Source organism: Rana temporaria, chromosome 1 (assembly GCF_905171775.1).
Source record: "Rana temporaria chromosome 1, aRanTem1.1, whole genome shotgun sequence".
In the NCBI taxonomy this organism is placed as follows: domain Eukaryota; kingdom Metazoa; phylum Chordata; class Amphibia; order Anura; family Ranidae; genus Rana; species Rana temporaria.
In genome coordinates, this window is record NC_053489.1 from 152,221,350 (window position 1) to 152,238,633 (window position 17,284).

Here is a 17,284-nt window from a genome sequence, read left to right on the forward strand (position 1 = left end):
AGTGCAGGAGCCTCCATCCCATGACACACTTCTATATACTGCACTGATATCATAGAGTGCAGGAGCCTCCATCCCATGACACACTCATATTTTCTGCACTGATATCATAGAGTGCAGGAGCCTCCATCCCATGACACACTTCTATATGCTGCACTGATATCATAGAGTGCAGGAGCCTCCATCCCATGACACACTCATATATTCTGCACTGATATCATAGAGTGCAGGAGCCTCCATCCCATGACACACTCATATATTCTGCACTGATATCATAGAGTGCAGGAGCCTCCATCCCATGACACACTCATATATTCTGCACTGATATCATAGAGTGCAGGAGCCTCCATCCCATGACACACTCATATATTCTGCACTGATATCATAGAGTGCAGGAGCCTCCATCCCATGACACACTCATATATTCTGCACTGATATCATAGAGTGCAGGAGCCTCCATCCCATGACACACTCATATATTCTGCACTGATATCATAGAGTGCAGGAGCCTCCATCCCATGACACACTCATATATTCTGCACTGATATCATAGAGTGCAGGAGCCTCCATCCCATGACACACTCATATATTCTGCACTGATATCATAGAGTGCAGGAGCCTCCATCCCATGACACACTCATATATTCTGCACTGATATCATAGAGTGCAGGAGCCTCCATCCCATGACACACTCATATATTCTGCACTAATATCATAGAGTGCAGGAGCCTCCATCCCATGACACACTCATATATTCTGCACTGATATCATAGAGTGCAGGAGCCTCCATCCCATGACACACTTCTATATTCTGCACTGATATCATAGAGTGCAGGAGCCTCCATCCCATGACACACTCATATATTCTGCACTGATATCATAGAGTGCAGGAGCCTCCATCCCATGACACACTCATATATTCTGCACTGATATCATAGAGTGCAGGAGCCTCCATCCCATGACACACTCATATATTCTGCACTGATATCATAGAGTGCAGGAGCCTCCATCCCATGACACACTCATATATTCTGCACTGATATCATAGAGTGCAGGAGCCTCCATTCCATGACACACTTCTATATACTGCACTGATATCATAGAGTGCAGGAGCCTCCATCCCATGACACACTCATATATTCTGCACTGATATCATAGAGTGCAGGAGCCTCCATCCCATGACACACTCATATATTCTGCACTGATATCATAGAGTGCAGGAGCCTCCATCCCATGACACACTCATATATTCTGCACTGATATCATAGAGTGCAGGAGCCTCCATCCCATGACACACTCATATATTCTGCACTGATATCATAGAGTGCAGGAGCCTCCATCCCATGACACACTCATATATTCTGCACTGATATCATAGAGTGCAGGAGCCTCCATCCCATGACACACTCATATATTCTGCACTGATATCATAGAGTGCAGGAGCCTCCATCCCATGACACACTCATATATTCTGCACTAATATCATAGAGTGCAGGAGCCTCCATCCCATGACACACTCATATATTCTGCACTGATATCATAGAGTGCAGGAGCCTCCATCCCATGACACACTCATATATTCTGCACTGATATCATAGAGTGCAGGAGCCTCCATCCCATGACACACTCATATATTCTGCACTAATATCATAGAGTGCAGGAGCCTCCATCCCATGACACACTCATATATTCTGCACTGATATCATAGAGTGCAGGAGCCTCCATCCCATGACACACTTCTATATGCTGCACTGATATCATAGAGTGCAGGAGCCTCCATCCCATGACACACTCATATATTCTGCACTGATATCATAGAGTGCAGGAGCCTCCATCCCATGACACACTCATATATTCTGCACTGATATCATAGAGTGCAGGAGCCTCCATCCCATGACACACTCATATATTCTGCACTGATATCATAGAGTGCAGGAGCCTCCATCCCATGACACACTCATATATTCTGCACTAATATCATAGAGTGCAGGAGCCTCCATCCCATGACACACTCATATATTCTGCACTGATATCATAGAGTGCAGGAGCCTCCATCCCATGACACACTCATATATTCTGCACTGATATCATAGAGTGCAGGAGCCTCCATCCCATGACACACTCATATATTCTGCACTGATATCATAGAGTGCAGGAGCCTCCATCCCATGACACACTCATATATTCTGCACTAATATCATAGAGTGCAGGAGCCTCCATCCCATGACACACTCATATATTCTGCACTGATATCATAGAGTGCAGGAGCCTCCATCCCATGACACACTCATATATTCTGCACTGATATCATAGAGTGCAGGAGCCTCCATCCCATGACACACTCATATATTCTGCACTGATATCATAGAGTGCAGGAGCCTCCATCCCATGACACACTCATATATTCTGCACTGATATCATAGAGTGCAGGAGCCTCCATCCCATGACACACTTCTATATGCTGCACTGATATCATAGAGTGCAGGAGCCTCCATCCCATGACACACTCATATATTCTGCACTGATATCATAGAGTGCAGGAGCCTCCATCCCATGACACACTCATATATTCTGCACTGATATCATAGAGTGCAGGAGCCTCCATCCCATGACACACTCATATATTCTGCACTGATATCATAGAGTGCAGGAGCCTCCATCCCATGACACACTCATATATTCTGCACTGATATCATAGAGTGCAGGAGCCTCCATTCCATGACACACTTCTATATACTGCACTGATATCATAGAGTGCAGGAGCCTCCATCCCATGACACACTCATATATTCTGCACTGATATCATAGAGTGCAGGAGCCTCCATCCCATGACACACTCATATATTCTGCACTGATATCATAGAGTGCAGGAGCCTCCATCCCATGACACACTCATATATTCTGCACTGATATCATAGAGTGCAGGAGCCTCCATTCCATGACACACTTGTATATTCTGCACTGATATCATAGAGTGCAGGAGCCTCCATCCCATGACACATGTCTATATTCTGCACTGATATCATAGAGTGCGGGAGCCTCCATCCCATGACACACTTCTATATACTGCACTGATATCATAGAGTGCAGGAGCCTCCATCCCATGACACACTTCTATATGCTGCACTGATATCATAGAGTGCAGGAGCCTCCATCCCATGACACACTTCTATATTCTGCACTGATATCATAGAGTGCAGGAGCCTCCATCCCATGACACACTTCTATATTCTGCACTGATATCATAGAGTGCGGGAGCCTCCATCCCATGACACACGTCTATATTCTGCACTGATATCATAGAGTGCAGGAGCCTCCATCCCATGACACACTTCTATATTCTGCACTGATATCATAGAGTGCGGGAGTCTCCATCCCATGACACACTTCTATATTCTGCACTGATATCATAGAGTGCGGGAGCCTCCATCCCATGACACACTTCTATATTCTGCACTGATATCATAGAGTGCGGGAGCCTCCATCCCATGACACACGTCTATATTCTGCACTGATATCATAGAGTGCAGGAGCCTCCATCCCATGACACACTTCTATATTCTGCACTGATATCATAGAGTGCGGGAGTCTCCATCCCATGACACACTTCTATATTCTGCACTGATATCATAGAGTGCGGGAGCCTCCATCCCATGACACACTTCTATATTCTGCACTGATATCATAGAGTGCAGGAGCCTCCATCCCATGACACACGTCTATATTCTGCACTGATATCATAGAGTGCAGGAGCCTCCATCCCATGACACACTTCTATATTCTGCACTGATATCATAGAGTGCAAGAGCCTCCATCCCATGACACACTTCTATATGCTGCACTGATATCATAGAGTGCAGGAGCCTCCATCCCATGACACACTTCTATATTCTGCACTGATATCATAGAGTGCAGGAGCCTCCATCCCATGACACACTTCTATATTCTGCACTGATATCATAGAGTGCAGGAGTCTCCATCCCATGACACACTTCTAAATTCTGCACTGATAAAGCCTCCATCCCATGACACACTTCTATATTCTGCACTGATATCATAAAGTGCAGGAGCCTCCATCCCATGACACACTTCTATATTCTGCACTGATATCATAGAGTGCTGAGGTCCTCCATCCCATGACACACGTCTATATTCTGCACTGATATCATAGAGTGCAGGAGCCTCCATCCCATGACACACTCATATATTCTGCACTGATATCATAGAGTGCAGGAGCCTCCATTCCATGACACACTTTTATATTCTGCACTGATATCATAGAGTGCAGGAGCCTCCATCCCATGACACACTCATATATTCTGCACTGATATCATAGAGTGCAGGAGCCTCCATCCCATGACACACTCATATATTCTGCACTGATATCATAGAGTGCAGGAGCCTCCATCCCATGACACACTCATATATTCTGCACTGATATCATAGAGTGCAGGAGCCTCCATCCCATGACACACTCATATATTCTGCACTGATATCATAGAGTGCAGGAGCCTCCATCCCATGACACACTCATATATTCTGCACTGATATCATAGAGTGCAGGAGCCTCCATCTCATGACACACTTCTATATTCTGCACTGATATCATAGAGTGCGGGAGTCTCCATCCCATGACACACTTCTAAATTCTGCACTGATAAAGCCTCCATCCCATGACACACTTCTATATTCTGCACTGATATCATAAAGTGCAGGAGCCTCCATCCCATGACACACTTCTATATTCTGCACTGATATCATAGAGTGCTGAGGTCCTCCATCCCATGACACACGTCTATATTCTGCACTGATATCATAGAGTGCAGGAGCCTCCATCCCATGACACACTCATATATTCTGCACTAATATCATAGAGTGCAGGAGCCTCCATCCCATGACACACTCATATATTCTGCACTGATATCATAGAGTGCAGGAGCCTCCATCCCATGACACACTCATATATTCTGCACTGATATCATAGAGTGCAGGAGCCTCCATCCCATGACACACTCATATATTCTGCACTGATATCATAGAGTGCAGGAGCCTCCATTCCATGACACACTTTTATATTCTGCACTTATATCATAGAGTGCAGGAGCCTCCATCCCATGACACATGTCTATATTCTGCACTGATATCATAGAGTGCAGGAGCCTCCATCCCATGACACACTTCTATATTCTGCACTGATATCATAGAGTGATGAGGGCCTCCATCCCATGACACACGTCTATATTCTGCACTGATATCATAGAGTGCAGGAGCCTCCATCCCATGACACACGTCTATATTCTGCACTGATATCATAGAGTGCGGGAGCCTCCATACCATGACACACTTCTATATACTGCACTGATATCATAGAGTGCAGGAGCCTCCATCCCATGACACACTTCTATATGCTGCACTGATATCATAGAGTGCAGGAGCCTCCATCCCATGACACACTTCTATATTCTGCACTGATATCATAGAGTGCGGGAGCCTCCATCCCATGACACACTTCTATATTCTGCACTGATATCATAGAGTGCGGGAGCCTCCATCCCATGACACACGTCTATATTCTGCACTGATATCATAGAGTGCAGGAGCCTCCATCCCATGACACACTTCTATATTCTGCACTGATATCATAGAGTGCGGGAGTCTCCATCCCATGACACACTTCTAAATTCTGCACTGATAAAGCCTCCATCCCATGACACACTTCTATATTCTGCACTGATATCATAAAGTGCAGGAGCCTCCATCCCATGACACACTTCTATATTCTGCACTGATATCATAGAGTGCTGAGGTCCTCCATCCCATGACACACGTCTATATTCTGCACTGATATCATAGAGTGCAGGAGCCTCCATCCCATGACACACTCCTATATAATGCACTGATATCATAGAGTGCAGGAGCCTCCATCCCATGACACACGTCTATATTCTGCACTGATATCATAGAGTGCAAGAGCCTCCATCCCATGACACACTTCTATATGCTGCACTGATATCATAGAGTGCAGGAGCCTCTATCCCATGACACACTTCTATATTCTGCACTGATATCATAGAGTGCAGGAGCCTCCATCCCATGACACACTTCTATATTCTGCTCTGATATCATAGAGTGCTGAGGGCCTCCATCCCATGACTTACTCAAATATACTGCACTGATATCATAGAGTGCAGGAGCCTCCATCCCATGACTTACTCATATATACTGCACTGATATCATAGAGTGCAGGAGCCTCCATCCCATGACACACTTCTATATTCTGCACTGATATCATAGAGTGCAGGAGCCTCCATTCCATGACACACTTTTATATTCTGCACTGATATCATAGAGTGCAGGAGCCTCCATCCCATGACACATGTCTATATTCTGCACTGATATCATAGAGTGCAGGAGCCTCCATCCCATGACACACTTCTATATTCTGCACTGATATCATAGAGTGCTGAGGGCCTCCATCCCATGACACACGTCTATATTCTGCACTGATATCATAGAGTGCAGGAGCCTCCATCCCATGACACACTCCTATATAATGCACTGATATCATAGAGTGCAGGAGCCTCCATCCCATGACACACGTCCATATTCTGCACTGATATCATAGAGTGCAAGACCCTCCATCCCATGACACACTTCTATATTCTGCACTGATATCATAGAGTGCAGGAGCCTCCATCCCATGACACACTCATATATTCTGCACTAATATCATAGAGTGCAGGAGCCTCCATCCCATGACACACTCATATATTCTGCACTGATATCATAGAGTGCAGGAGCCTCCATCCCATGACACACTCATATATTCTGCACTGATATCATAGAGTGCAGGAGCCTCCATCCCATGACACACTCATATATTCTGCACTGATATCATAGAGTGCAGGAGCCTCCATTCCATGACACACTTTTATATTCTGCACTTATATCATAGAGTGCAGGAGCCTCCATCCCATGACACATGTCTATATTCTGCACTGATATCATAGAGTGCAGGAGCCTCCATCCCATGACACACTTCTATATTCTGCACTGATATCATAGAGTGATGAGGGCCTCCATCCCATGACACACGTCTATATTCTGCACTGATATCATAGAGTGCAGGAGCCTCCATCCCATGACACACGTCTATATTCTGCACTGATATCATAGAGTGCGGGAGCCTCCATACCATGACACACTTCTATATACTGCACTGATATCATAGAGTGCAGGAGCCTCCATCCCATGACACACTTCTATATGCTGCACTGATATCATAGAGTGCAGGAGCCTCCATCCCATGACACACTTCTATATTCTGCACTGATATCATAGAGTGCGGGAGCCTCCATCCCATGACACACTTCTATATTCTGCACTGATATCATAGAGTGCGGGAGCCTCCATCCCATGACACACGTCTATATTCTGCACTGATATCATAGAGTGCAGGAGCCTCCATCCCATGACACACTTCTATATTCTGCACTGATATCATAGAGTGCGGGAGTCTCCATCCCATGACACACTTCTAAATTCTGCACTGATAAAGCCTCCATCCCATGACACACTTCTATATTCTGCACTGATATCATAAAGTGCAGGAGCCTCCATCCCATGACACACTTCTATATTCTGCACTGATATCATAGAGTGCTGAGGTCCTCCATCCCATGACACACGTCTATATTCTGCACTGATATCATAGAGTGCAGGAGCCTCCATCCCATGACACACTCCTATATAATGCACTGATATCATAGAGTGCAGGAGCCTCCATCCCATGACACACGTCTATATTCTGCACTGATATCATAGAGTGCAAGAGCCTCCATCCCATGACACACTTCTATATGCTGCACTGATATCATAGAGTGCAGGAGCCTCTATCCCATGACACACTTCTATATTCTGCACTGATATCATAGAGTGCAGGAGCCTCCATCCCATGACACACTTCTATATTCTGCTCTGATATCATAGAGTGCTGAGGGCCTCCATCCCATGACTTACTCAAATATACTGCACTGATATCATAGAGTGCAGGAGCCTCCATCCCATGACTTACTCATATATACTGCACTGATATCATAGAGTGCAGGAGCCTCCATCCCATGACACACTTCTATATTCTGCACTGATATCATAGAGTGCAGGAGCCTCCATTCCATGACACACTTTTATATTCTGCACTGATATCATAGAGTGCAGGAGCCTCCATCCCATGACACATGTCTATATTCTGCACTGATATCATAGAGTGCAGGAGCCTCCATCCCATGACACACTTCTATATTCTGCACTGATATCATAGAGTGCTGAGGGCCTCCATCCCATGACACACGTCTATATTCTGCACTGATATCATAGAGTGCAGGAGCCTCCATCCCATGACACACTCCTATATAATGCACTGATATCATAGAGTGCAGGAGCCTCCATCCCATGACACACGTCCATATTCTGCACTGATATCATAGAGTGCAAGACCCTCCATCCCATGACACACTTCTATATTCTGCACTGATATCATAGAGTGCACGAGCCTCCATCCCATGACACACTTCTATATACTGCACTGATATCATAGAGTGCAGGAGCCTCCATCCCATGACACACGTCTATATTCTGCACTGATATCATAGAGTGCAGGAGCCTCCATCCCATGACACACTCATATATTCTGCACTAATATCATAGAGTGCAGGAGCCTCCATCCCATGACACACTCATATATTCTGCACTGATATCATATAGAGTGCAAGAGCCTCCATCCCATGACACACTTCTATATTCTGCACTGATATCATAGAGTGCAAGAGCCTCCATCCCATGACACACTTCTATATGCTGCACTGATATCATAGAGTGCAGGAGCCTCCATCCCATGACACACTTCTATATTCTGCACTGATATCATAGAGTGCAGGAGCCTCCATCCCATGACACACTTCTATATTCTGCACTGATATCATAGAGTGCGGGAGCCTCCATCCCATGACACACTTCTATATTCTGCACTGATATCATAGAGTGCAAGAGCCTCCATCCCATGACACACTTCTATATGCTGCACTGATATCATAGAGTGCAGGAGCCTCCATCCCATGACACACTTCTATATTCTGCACTGATATCATAGAGTGCAGGAGCCTCTATCCCATGACACACTTCTATATTCTGCACTGATATCATAGAGTGCAGGAGCCTCCATCCCATGACTTACTCATATATACTGCACTGATATCATAGAGTGCAGGAGCCTCCATCCCATGACTTACTCATATATACTGCACTGATATCATAGAGTGCAGGAGCCTCCATCCCATGACACACTTCTACATTCTGCACTGATATCATAGAGTGCAGGAGCCTCCATTCCATGACACACTTTTATATTCTGCACTGATATCATAGAGTGCAGGAGCCTCCATCCCATGACACATGTCTATATTCTGCACTGATATCATAGAGTGCAGGAGCCTCCATCCCATGACACACGTCTATATTCTGCACTGATATCATAGAGTGCAAGACCCTCCATCCCATGACACACTTCTATATTCTGCACTGATATCATAGAGTGCAGGAGCCTCCATCCCATGACACACTTCTATATACTGCACTGATATCATAGAGTGCAGGAGCCTCCATCCCATGACACACGTCTATATTCTGCACTGATATCATAGAGTGCAGGAGCCTCCATCCCATGACACACTTCTATATTCGGCACTGATATCATAGGGTGCAGGAGCCTCCATCCCATGACACACTTCTATATTCTGCACTGATATCATAGAGTGCAGGAGCCTCCATCCCATGACACACGTCTATATTCTGCACTGATATCATATAGAGTGCAAGAGCCTCCATCCCATGACACACTTCTATATTCTGCACTGATATCATAAAGTGCAGGAGCCTCCATCCCATGACACACTTCTATATTCTGCACTGATATCATAGAGTGCAGGAGCCTATATCCCATGACACACTTCTATATTCTGCACTGATATCATAGAGTGCAGGAGCCTCCATCCCATGACACACTTCTATATTCTGCACTGATATCATAGAGTGCAGGAGCCTCCATCCCATGACACACTTCTATATTCTGCACTGATATCATAGAGTGCAGGAGCCTCCATCCCATGACACATGTCTATATTCTGCACTGATATCATAGAGTGCAGGAGCCTCCATCCCATGACACACTTATATACTCTGCACTGATATCATAGAGTGCAGGAGCCTCCATCCCATGACACACTCATATATTCTGCACTGATATCATAGAGTGCAGGAGCCTCCATCCCATGACACACTCATATATACTGCACTGATATCATGGAGGGCCTCCATCCCATGACACACGTCTATATTCTGCACTGATATCATAGAGTGCAAGAGCCTCCATCCCATGACACACTTCTATACTCTGCACTGATATCATAGAGTGCAGGAGCCTCCATCCCATGACACACTCCTATATAATGCACTGATATCATAGAGTGCAGGAGCCTCCATCCCATGACACACTTCTATATTCTGCACTGATATCATAGAGTGCAGGAGCCTCCATCCCATGACACACTTCTATATTCTGCACTGATATCATAGCGTGCAGGAGCCTCCATCCCATGACACACTTCTATATTCTGCACTGATATCATAGAGTGCAGGAGCCTCCATCCCATGACACACTTCTATATTCTGCACTGATATCATAGAGTGCAGGAGCCTCCATCCCATGACACACTTCTATATTCTGCACTGATATCATAGAGTGCAGGAGCCTCCATCCCATGACACACTTCTATATTCTGCACTGATATCATAGAGTGCAGGAGCCTCCATCCCATGACACACTTCTATATTCTGCACTGATATCATAGAGTGCAGGAGCCTCCATCCCATGACACACTTCTATATACTGCACTGATATCATAGAGTGCTGAACGCCTCACAGCCAGGACAGTGAAGAAGCCTCCATCCCATGACACACTTCTATATACTTCACTGTTTTTAAACTGCTCACCGTACCGCAATAGTCCAATTGCCCACAACCCCCAAGTTTTGGTTTTTGGTTTGGGACCTAAATTCCAATCTCTATTCAACAGATTTTAAAGAGTGTTGAGCGCCTCACAGCCGGTGTCCTGTCGAGAAATGCCCCCTGTCGAGAAATGCCAGCCCAGTACTGCGCAGGCGCAGTGCTTGCGCAGTACGAAAAGCCTCCGAACATCGGAATTTAGGATCAGCTGTAGACGGTGCCTGCTCACAATAGCCGACACTGTGTCACACACTTATGATACTCGTGCAAGTCTGCAAGGGGCGGATTTCTTCATGATGGGCACGTGTGAGGGGGGGATGCCTACAGAAGGGGGCGTATTTTGTAATGATGGGCAGTGCTATTGCTTGTGTTAGCTCACTAACAGCACTGCCCTTCATTTCAAAATCTGCCCCCTTCTGTAGGCACCTGCCCCTCACACGTGCCCATCATGAAGAAATCCGTCCCTTGCAGACTTGCGTGAGCATCGGGAGCTTGTGGCACAGTGTCGGCTATTGTGCGCAGGCACCGTCTACAGCTGATCGTATATTTTGATGTTCTGAGGCTTTCGGCGGCTCCGTACTGAGCAAGCGCTGCGCCTGCAATGGGGGGTATTTCTCGTCAGAACACCAGGACGTGCATGAGCTTCCATCCCATGACACACTTCTATATACTGCACTGATATCATAGAGTGCTGGAGTCTCCATCCCATGACACACTTCTATATTCTGCACTGATATCATAAAGTGCAGGAGCCTCCATCCCATGACACACTTCTATATTCTGCACTGATATCATAGAGTGCTGAGGTCCTCCATCCCATGACACACGTCTATATTCTGCACTGATATCATAGAGTGCAGGAGCCTCCATCCCATGACACACTTCTATATTCTGCACTGATATCATAAAGTGCAGGAGCCTCCATCCCATGACACACTTCTATATTCTGCACTGATATCATAGAGTGCTGAGGTCCTCCATCCCATGACACACGTCTATATTCTGCACTGATATCATAGAGTGCAGGAGCCTCCATCCCATGACACACTCCTATATAATGCACTGATATCATAGAGTGCAGGAGCCTCCATCCCATGACACACGTCTATATTCTGCACTGATATCATAGAGTGCAAGACCCTCCATCCCATGACACACTTCTATATTCTGCACTGATATCATAGAGTGCAGGAGCCTCCATCCCATGACACACTTCTATATACTGCACTGATATCATAGAGTGCAGGAGCCTCCATCCCATGACACACGTCTATATTCTGCACTGATATCATAGAGTGCAGGAGCCTCCATCCCATGACACACTTCTATATTCTGCTCTGATATCATAGAGTGCAGGAGCCTCCATCCCATGACTTACTCATATATACTGCACTGATATCATAGAGTGCAGGAGCCTCCATCCCATGACTTACTCATATATACTGCACTGATATCATAGAGTGCAGGAGCCTCCATCCCATGACTTACTCATATACACTGCACTGATATCATAGAGTGCAGGAGCCTCCATCCCATGACTTACTCATATATACTGCACTGATATCATAGAGTGCAGGAGCCTGCATCCCATGACACACTTCTATATTCTGCACTGATATCATAGAGTGCAGGAGCCTCCATTCCATGACACACTTTTATATTCTGCACTGATATCATAGAGTGCAGGAGCCTCCATCCAATGACACATGTCTATATTCTGCACTGATATCATAGAGTGCAGGAGCCTCCATCCCATGACACACTTCTATATTCTGCACTGATATCATAGAGTGCTGAGGGCCTCCATCCCATGACACACGTCTATATTCTGCACTGATATCATAGAGTGCAAGAGCCTCCATCCCATGACACACTCCTATATAATGCACTGATATCATAGAGTGCAGGAGCCTCCATCCCATGACACACGTCTATATTCTGCACTGATATCATAGAGTGCAAGACCCTCCATCCCATGACACACTTCTATATTCTGCACTGATATCATAGAGTGCAGGAGCCTCCATCCCATGACACACTTCTATATACTGCACTGATATCATAGAGTGCAGGAGCCTCCATCCCATGACACACGTCTATATTCTGCACTGATATCATAGAGTGCAGGAGCCTCCATCCCATGACACACTTCTATATTCTGCTCTGATATCATAGAGTGCAGGAGCCTCCATCCCATGACTTACTCATATATACTGCACTGATATCATAGAGTGCAGGAGCCTCCATCCCATGACTTACTCATATATACTGCACTGATATCATAGAGTGCAGGAGCCTCCATCCCATGACTTACTCATATATACTGCACTGATATCATAGAGTGCAGGAGCCTCCATCCCATGACACACTTCTATATTCTGCACTGATATCATAGAGTGCTGAGGGCCTCCATCCCATGACACACGTCTATATTCTGCACTGATATCATAGAGTGCAAGAGCCTCCATCCCATGACACACTCCTATATAATGCACTGATATCATAGAGTGCAGGAGCCTCCATCCCATGACACACGTCTATATTCTGCACTGATATCATAGAGTGCAAGACCCTTCATCCCATGACACACTTCTATATTCTGCACTGATATCATAGAGTGCAGGAGCCTCCATCCCATGACACACTTCTATATACTGCACTGATATCATAGAGTGCAGGAGCCTCCATCCCATGACACACGTCTATATTCTGCACTGATATCATAGAGTGCAGGAGCCTCCATCCCATGACACACTTCTATATTCGGCACTGATATCATAGAGTGCAGGAGCCTCCATCCCATGACACACTTCTATATTCTGCACTGATATCATAGAGTGCAGGAGCCTCCATCCCATGACACACGTCTATATTCTGCACTGATATCATATAGAGTGCAAGAGCCTCCATCCCATGACACACTTCTATACTCTGCACTGATATCATAAAGTGCAGGAGCCTCCATCCCATGACACACTTCTATATTCTGCACTGATATCATAGAGTGCAGGAGCCTCCATCCCATGACACACTTCTATATTCTGCACTGATATCATAGAGTGCTGAGGGCCTCCATCCCATGACACACTTCTATATACTGCACTGATATCATAGAGTGCTGAACGCCTCACAGCCAGGACAGTGAAGAAGCCTCCATCCCATGACACACTTCTATATACTTCACTGTTTTTAAACTGCTCACCGTACCGCAATAGTCCAATTGCCCACAACCCCCAAGTTTTGGTTTTTGGTTTGGGACCTAAATTCCAATCTCTATTCAACAGATTTTAAAGAGTGTTGAGCGCCTCACAGCCGGTGTCCTGTCGAGAAATGCCCCCTGTCGAGAAATGCCAGCCCAGTACTGCGCAGGCGCAGTGCTTGCGCAGTACGAAAAGCCTCCGAACATCGGAATTTAGGATCAGCTGTAGACGGTGCCTGCTCACAATAGCCGACACTGTGTCACACACTTATGATACTCGTGCAAGTCTGCAAGGGGCGGATTTCTTCATGATGGGCACGTGTGAGGGGGGGATGCCTACAGAAGGGGGCGTATTTTGTAATGATGGGCAGTGCTATTGCTTGTGTTAGCTCACTAACAGCACTGCCCTTCATTTCAAAATCTGCCCCCTTCTGTAGGCACCTGCCCCTCACACGTGCCCATCATGAAGAAATCCGTCCCTTGCAGACTTGCGTGAGCATCGGGAGCTTGTGGCACAGTGTCGGCTATTGTGCGCAGGCACCGTCTACAGCTGATCGTATATTTTGATGTTCTGAGGCTTTCGGCGGCTCCGTACTGAGCAAGCGCTGCGCCTGCAATGGGGGGTATTTCTCGTCAGAACACCAGGACGTGCATGAGCTTCCATCCCATGACACACTTCTATATACTGCACTGATATCATAGAGTGCTGAGCACCTCACAGCCAGGACGTGCAGGAGCTCCCATCCCATGACACACTTCTATATTCTGCACTGATATCATACAAACAATTTACGCAAACAACGTAAAAAATAAAGCGCCGTGTGGTCGTTTATTTCGGAATCGGCGTATCTCCTCATTTGCATAATCGTCGCGTAAATAAAGCGAAACGCCACCTAGCGGCCGGCCTGGAATTTCAGCCTAAGTTCCGACGGTGTAACACAGTTACACCTGTCGGATCTTAGGCATATCTATGCGTAACTGATTCTATGAATCAGTCGCATAGATACGACCGGCACAACTCAGAGATACAACGGTGTATCAGGAGATACATCGTCGTATCTCTATGTGAATCTGGCCCTCAATGTCAGTGCCACAAAAGAATAAAATAGAGAAGTCAGTGGCGGCTGGTGCTCCAAATTTTTGGTGGGGCGCAAACGTAAAAAAAGAAAAAAATTGCAGCCTCACTGTGCCCATCAAATGCAGCCACTGTGGCATCAATTGTCACCACTGTGCCATGCCATTAAACGCAGCCACTGTGCCATCAATTGTCACCACTGTGCCATGCCATCAAACGCAGCCACTGTGCCATCAATTATCACCACTTTGCCATGCCATCAAATGCAGTCACTATGCCATCAATGCGCACCACTGTGCCATGCCATCAAATGCAGTCACTATGCCATGCCATCAAACGCAGCCACTGTGCCATCAATTATCACCACTGTGCCATGCCATCAAATGCAGTCACTATGCCATCAATTCACACCACTGTGCCATGCCATCAAACACAGTCACTGCGCCATGCCGTCAAACGCAGCCGCTGTGCCATGCCATCAAACACAGTCACTGTGCCATGCCATCAAACGCAGCCTCTGTGCCATGCCAACAAACAAAGTCACTGTGCCATGCCATCAAACGCAGTCACTGTGCCATGCCATCAAACGCAGCCACTGTGCCATGCTATCAAATGCAGTCACTGTGCCATGCCATCAAACGCAGCCGCTGTGCCATGCCATCAAACGCAGTCGCTGTGCCATGCCAAACGCAGTCGCTGTGCCATGCCATCAAACGCAGTCACTGTGCCATGCCATCAAACACAGCCACTGTGCCATCAATTGTCACCACTGTGCCATGCCATCAAACACAGCCACTGTGCCCCTCAATTGTCGCCACTGTGCCAGTTGTCACCACTATGCCCCTCAATTTTCGCCACTGTGCCAATTGTCACCACTGTGCCCTTAAATTGTTGCCACTGTGCCCATTGTCACTACTGTGCCCATTGATGCCACTGTGCCCATTGTCACTACTGTGCCCATTGTTGCCACTGTGCATGTCACTGTGCCCTTTAATTGTTGCCACTGTGCCCATTGTCACTACTGTGCCCATTGATGCCACTGTGCCATTTGTCGCCTCTGTGCCCATTGTCGCCACTGTGCCCTGTAAAATGCACTTACCTTAATCCTTCGATGTCCCTCGATGTCTTCTTCTCCCGCCTTGGTGACGCTTCAGCCAATCAGGTTACCAATAACCAGAATCGGCGAACCTAATTGGCTGAGACGGCCGTCAGTCTAATCCAAGGAACGCACCCCATACGTTCCCTGGATAAGACATCCGGGAGGACGAGGGCTGTACACAGAAAGCCTATCAGAGCCGCTGGCTCTGATAGGCACTTCCGCACAGCCAACCAGCTGCCGTTATTCAGGTGGTCGGCGCTCAATGTCCGGCCACTTTGAATAGACCAGCGGCAGCTGGCAATAATAACATACACGGTCGCATACATCGCGTCACGAGTAGCCGAAAGAAGCTGAACGTCGGTGCGGCTCTATGCGGCGCCTGCGCACCGACGTTCGGCTAGTTTCGGAAAATCGTGACGCGATAGATGCGACCGTCGGAAGCCTGTCGGAAGCCTGTCAATCAAATAGGAACGCCCAGTCCCGCAGCCCATACCCGGAAGCGGCGGTGAACCTCTACTTTAAGTACATGTCTCTCTATGGCTACTTTGCTGGTTCTTTTTGTTTTGTATTTCAGGTGACAAGCTGCCTGCTGTTGCTAGGAAGATTTACCTCAGCTGCTGAGCACTGGATTGGTGACAAATCCTTTGGCGGGAAACATCTAGCCAATAAGTGTCACCTTTTACTTATATCCTCTCCTGTGACTGGGCTGAGTCAGCAATTACCTCAGGTCTGTCAGCTGGACTCACCTCTGGATCTTTTGACCTGCTCTCCCACCCTCCCCTTTATTTCCCCTTGTCCCCTCGTTGCGGTCCCTCTTTATGTGGGTAATGTCGCCCACTTTGTGGATGGACAGTG